The sequence below is a fragment of the Vicugna pacos genome, chromosome 7 (assembly GCF_048564905.1).
Source record: "Vicugna pacos chromosome 7, VicPac4, whole genome shotgun sequence".
NCBI classification, from domain to species: Eukaryota; Metazoa; Chordata; class Mammalia; order Artiodactyla; family Camelidae; genus Vicugna; species Vicugna pacos.
In genome coordinates, this window is record NC_132993.1 from 24,645,409 (window position 1) to 24,651,242 (window position 5,834).

The 5,834-nt window shown below is 39.9% G+C and overlaps 1 protein-coding gene across 1 annotated transcript in view; it reads left to right on the forward strand.

Annotated features, from left to right (window-relative positions):
- Nucleotides 1–5,834, forward strand: part of NDUFA5 (NADH:ubiquinone oxidoreductase subunit A5) — a 205,417-nt gene that overhangs the window by 133,109 nt on the left and 66,474 nt on the right. The window lies entirely within an intron of this gene.

A 5,834-nucleotide genomic window follows, 5' to 3' on the forward strand; every position in this document is an offset into this window, starting at 1 on the left:
CACTCCTCCTGCTCTTTTTTTTTTTAAGGGATTTAGTCAGATGTAATTCACATTCCGTAAAATTCAACTCAACTTGAAGTGTCAAGTTCAATGATCCTTTCCTTAAATGTACCAAATTGTGCAACCATCCCCATAATCCAATTTTAGAACGCTTCTCGTATCTCAGAAAGATCCCTGTGCCCATTTGCCTTCAAGCTTTGTTCCCACCCCCTACCAAGCCCCAGGCAACCAACCACTCATCTGTTTTCTGTCTGTGTAGTAGCCTTGTCTGGGTGTTTTATATAAATGGACTCATGTAGTAGTGTTCCTTTCTGTCTGTCTTCTTCCACTTAACATAATGCTTTGGAGATCCATCCATGTTGTACCATGTTGCCAAATAGTATTCCATGGTGAACATGGGCCATATTGTGTTTATCCATTCACCACTTGGTGAACATTTGAATTGTTCCCACTTTGGGGCTATTCAGAATGATGATGCCCTCCTAATCTGAACTAAAAATGATGGGGTGGAAACAGCTTGGGATGTGGGGTCAGGACTCCAAGACCGCATCCTAGCTCTGGCATTTGCTGTCTTAGTTAACTGTAAAGGTGATGTCCTTATCTAGACAGCAGAGTTAATGGACCCCTTCCCTGCTGTGTTCCTACAGTAGTTGTAAGAATCAAGTGAGATGGTGTATGTGGAACGCCTAGTGAACTGTAAAACAGGACAGTTGAAAGGCATTGTTATTGAAGCCATCTTGCCAGGACCTATTAAAATGAACAAGTTGTTTCTTAAGGTTCTTTCTACGTTCATAGAACAAATGATCTATAGGAAATATCTACCCTTGTCCTTCTGTAGACCTGGGGTACTCACCTTGTTTCCCATATCAAAGCTTGTTATTTAGAGAAGTTTTGATATTATTTTACCTCTCTTCAATTCACTTGTGTTTTAAGCCTTACTTCTGATTGTCAAATAAAAGACTTTGTTTCCTGTTAAAGAGAGGATCATCCAATATCCTAGAATCACTGTAGAAAGTCAAACTCAGCATAGTTGAAGTTCAGATTTAACAAGGGCATCCTCTGACCTACAGGTTCAACTTCATCTCTTGGGTATCTCAGGTGACTACGAAAGGCAGGTCCCTAGTAAGAGGGTTGCGAGGCAGAGTTGAGTCCAGGTTGAGGGGTTTCCAATGAGTTAAAGCCCAAGCACATGTTACCATCTTCCAGTCAAAGGTGATCCAAATTGTCACTTCATTAAAACAATCTTAAACCAGTTAGGGTAACTAGATCACGAGAGCTATTCAGACATTCAGGATCATAGATTGTTGACCACACGAATGTCACTTCTAGTTATTTGACTCCCACAAGGCGTGAAAAATAGTTTTTTGAGAAGCCAGTGCAGATTTTGCTTCAAACAAAAAGAACCGGATACTGGTATCTCACACCCACTCAATCCTCAAGTTAGTATCACCTTTATCACCCTCCACACTGACTGCCTTATCCAACACCATGGGCTGCTTCCAAGAAGTTTTATCTTGAATGTCATTGGGACCTCCCAGGGTGGAAGACTTCCAAGGCAAGAGAAATAGCTGTCACTTCAGATTTACTAGAATCTGAAACACAGAATGTGAGTACCCACCAAGTGCCTTCGGTGGGATCACTGGTCAATCCAACATTCGAACTCAGATACTGCCAGCGCCCAGATTCAAATGACTAGGCTGTCTCTCTCCAAAAACAGCAAATCCCCAGACATCTTTAGCACTCCATGAGGTTACACAACACAGGCCGCTGAGGTCAGATAAGTCTAGTCCTTCCACACACCTTCTCCCCGAGAAGCCCTTTCTCGCCTTTTGACGACCGATCGTTAGGGTTTTACTAAGCAAGAGCAGACGTGGGGTTTTATGGGCTGAGGTGGTTCTCTGCTGTTTTCGTTCTGTGAATTTTCTCCAGGTATTGAGAGATGGCAGTGAGATGCCATGTACATATCTGTCATTCCTTTTCCATATTTTCCCATCTAAGCATGATAACATGCAGACTTGTACCGTAAGACCAAGCTTCTTGATTTTGGCATCTCTACCACTGGCACTGCCACTCTGTAACAATAATGAGAGTTCGAGTCTCACATGCACTTACTCCATGTAAGATACAGTGTCTATACACTTATCTTGTGTCTTGTTCAAAATCAAGCAGCTAAGCACCATTTTTCATTCTCACAGGCACTGTACAAGGAGTTCTGGTTGCCCTGGATCCTTGCCTGCACATGGTATTGGTATGGTCAGGGTTCCTTTTTTTTTTTTTTCATTATAATTGATGTGTAGTAATAGTTCACTGTGGCTTTAATTTTCATTAAAGGCTAATATTTCTTTAAAAAAAAATCAAGCAGCTAATAATTGGTGGAGCCTGGCTCAAACTCAGTTCTGTTTGGCTACAAAGTTTTTGTGCTTACCTACTGTATTATATGGCCCTGTAACATGTTGCACTGTAATGCATGCATGTTTGCATGTATAATAGATGTGGGTATGTTATGTATATGTACATGTGTGTATAAAAGTATGGATATCTGCATGGAGTGTTTTGTTTCATTAACTTGAAGCAGGTTAGAGTTTTTTATATATCCTAAATAATTTCTGATTTGGAAGGTGACTGCATACGTAAGAGTCACATGGCATCAACCACACATTTAGGTAGGTATATCTGATAAAAGGTCATTGACAAGGTTTAAGTATGTTCTCTATGTCATAAAATACTCCATCTTTTTTCTAGTTTCTATGCTGTCTAACCCATACGTACTGATTTTTCAAAAACCTGTATCAAAGGGAGTGTTACCTGCAAATATTTGCTGCACGACATTTACACAATTGTTTTCACATCTTCTGCACTGTCATCCTCAGCCCAGCAACAGGTCGTGTGACTCTTTAAAATGATTAAACCCTATCCTTCAATGTGCTTATGAAACGATTGTAAGTCGGAGATGGAAATGCGCTTTAAAGATCGCCTACTGAAAATCGAAACAGAACACACTCAAATAAGAGGCCATACCTGCTTCTTTCCACCCAGGGAGCCTCTGTATGATACAAAACAAAATCCACAGTTACCAAAACAGCCATGATCATCTTGGCAGCATGAGAAGGTATCATCAAAACTCCATCATGTTGATTAAACATGATAGTGGTTAAACAGACACCACTGGAGAATGTTTGGCGTCTCCTGAGGTTCACTGGGGAGGAGCAGCTGTTGCCTCTCCCAGATAGAGTGACACGTTCTGGGAGAAAGAGAGTCCTAGTTAGAGAGAAATTAATTCCCTTACCCTCCAGCCCACCCCAAAAGCAAAAACACTGCTAGAAAATTTCAAACTGTGATAATAAAAAGGTCAAATCCCTTTTGGATATAGTGATTACCTCAGTTTCATAGGATATGTTTTTCTTCTGCTTCACAAATACCAAGAGAATCACTTTCAACCCATAGCATGTGCAGTGGATTCATATCTTTACATTCAAGCATTTCTTGAATATGTTTACATTAAACACATTAAAGAAAATGTCAAACTTTAGTGGAGTTTATTTAATATCTGAAGCATCTTATGGCACACTTGCATCCTTATTATTAGTTTTTATTTATTTAGAGTAATATTTGTGGGTAATAATGTATTTTAGCCACAAGTCGGAGAGCAACAGAGGAATTGTGAAATCCCATACATAAAACATTATAGTTCTAATTAAATATATTAGAATTTAATTTATATACAAATATATCCTTTAGGGAATATAAGCAGTTAAAACCATAGCTCTACTTAAACAGTTTTTTTTTCATACTTAGTTATCTTTCAAAAATAACTAAAGGTAAATACAATTTGAAAAGTTCATAAACCAGTGAGGTACTACTGTTGAAAGAATACAATAACTCTTAAGATAAAATAACTATAAAAAAATCTAGAAAAATGAATCTAAGTCATTACATTATTAAGGCTATGTATCAATTCAGTGATTCAAAACTATCATTTTACCATGAGGTGACTGATTACTTTTGTCTGGGACTTATATAACATTCACTCATTCAATATATTCAACAAATAATTTTGGAACGCTCTCTGTGCTCTAGGGAATGTGCTTGGCCTTAAAAAACACTGCAAAATAAGTCAGACATAGGCCCTGCCCTCAGAGAGCTTACAGTCTAGTGGGGCAGACGGATGGGAACACAGGCATCTATGATACAGCATGAGAAGTACTGGGGCCTCCCATCCTAGAGGAAGGAACATCTAAGCTGAAACCTGTAGGATAAAGGGTGGAGAAGGGAAAAGGGAGGCGGAAAGAGGATTCCACGCAGAAGAAGAAGGAAATGCAAAGACCCTGAGGTGTAAGAGAGCCTGGTCTCTTCTACAACAGTGCTTCCCAAACAAAAGGCTTCAGAGACTTGTTGGGCCAGGATGAAATTTTCACCCAGCAGTGGGGAAATAAAGACAGTTTACTAAGTCTTTCCAAAGCTCAAGTCACTCAATTTTTATAATCGAGTTTAAGGCAGCCCCATTTTGTGGCACTAAAATGGCCCCTCTTTTGTGTTTCACTGACAGAGGTAATAGTAGATGTAACAGATGTCCCAATTTTTAAAATTAGTAAAACAAAAAGTGCCGATGTATAAAATCGAAAATCACTGTTCGAAGAATAAACTTACAAAAGGTATTTAATATGGTAAGACATTAAGAGATAAGACTAAGGAGGAAGTCACGGAGTTAGATCATGAAGGGCCATGGAAGACCTTTGGACTTTATCCTCAGAGCAGTGGGAATGGTTTTAAGCAGGGGAGTGAAACTTGCTTACATCTGTGAAAGAGCACTCCAGGATGTGGTGTAGAATATGCGTGGGGTGGGGCAAGAGAGCCGAGAGGAAGACCAGGTAGGCAGCACTGCAGTCCCCCAGGAAGAAAGCTGGTGTGGGGGCTGACTCAGTGAACCTGAGGCAAAGAAGATGACTTCATGAAGTAAACTGACCAGGGTCTGGTGATTTGTTATGTTGAGTAAGGAAAACCGATAGGCAAGGCTGATGTCCAGGCTTTTGACTTGATAATTGGGTTAACTATTGATAACCGGGTTAACTATTGAGCTAGAGAATGTAAGAGAAGGAGACCTTTAGTGGAGGAAGACAGTGAGTTCATTTCAGGACCTGCTGAATTTGAGGTATCTTTGTATTCAAATGTCCTTTATGCCAACAGTCTACTTAGGTCTCAAGCGCATAGGAGGAAAAGCTGAACTTCGGATATAAACTTTACAGTCAACAGCATGTAGACAGTCACTGAAACCACGGACATGGGTGAAATGTCCAGGAGAACATAGCATAAAAAGAGACTTCAGACAAAGGAAGGGCTGGCCGGAGATGAGAAAGAAGCCAGAGACAGAGTCAGGGAGGTAGGAACATTCACTGAAATTAGCAACAAGGAAGTTACTAAGGACCTTGAGAAGGGCAGTGAGGGAGCAGAAGCCAGATGACAGTGTGCGAATCTGCAGACAGGAAGGGGCTCTTTTACACAGGGCGGTGATAAAAGACAGGAGAGAATGGGCCAGCAACCTGCTGGAGATGTGGAGAAAATGGTTGTTTTATAAACATAGGAGAGACTTGATAGGGAGAGTTTGAAGACTTGTTGCAAGCAAAAATAATCAATAGAGATTCAAATACAAAATATTGACTAGCTTAAAAAAATCACAATGTAAAGGTCTTTAGAGATGTCAAATATGGTGTTCCTGTAAGAACACAGGATCCAGTTATAAAATCATCAATGGATTTAAATACACGCAAGGATGTGAAATGATGCCAAGAAATTCTGAGGGAATCCCATTTAAAGATATTTTAAAATACTATTTTAAA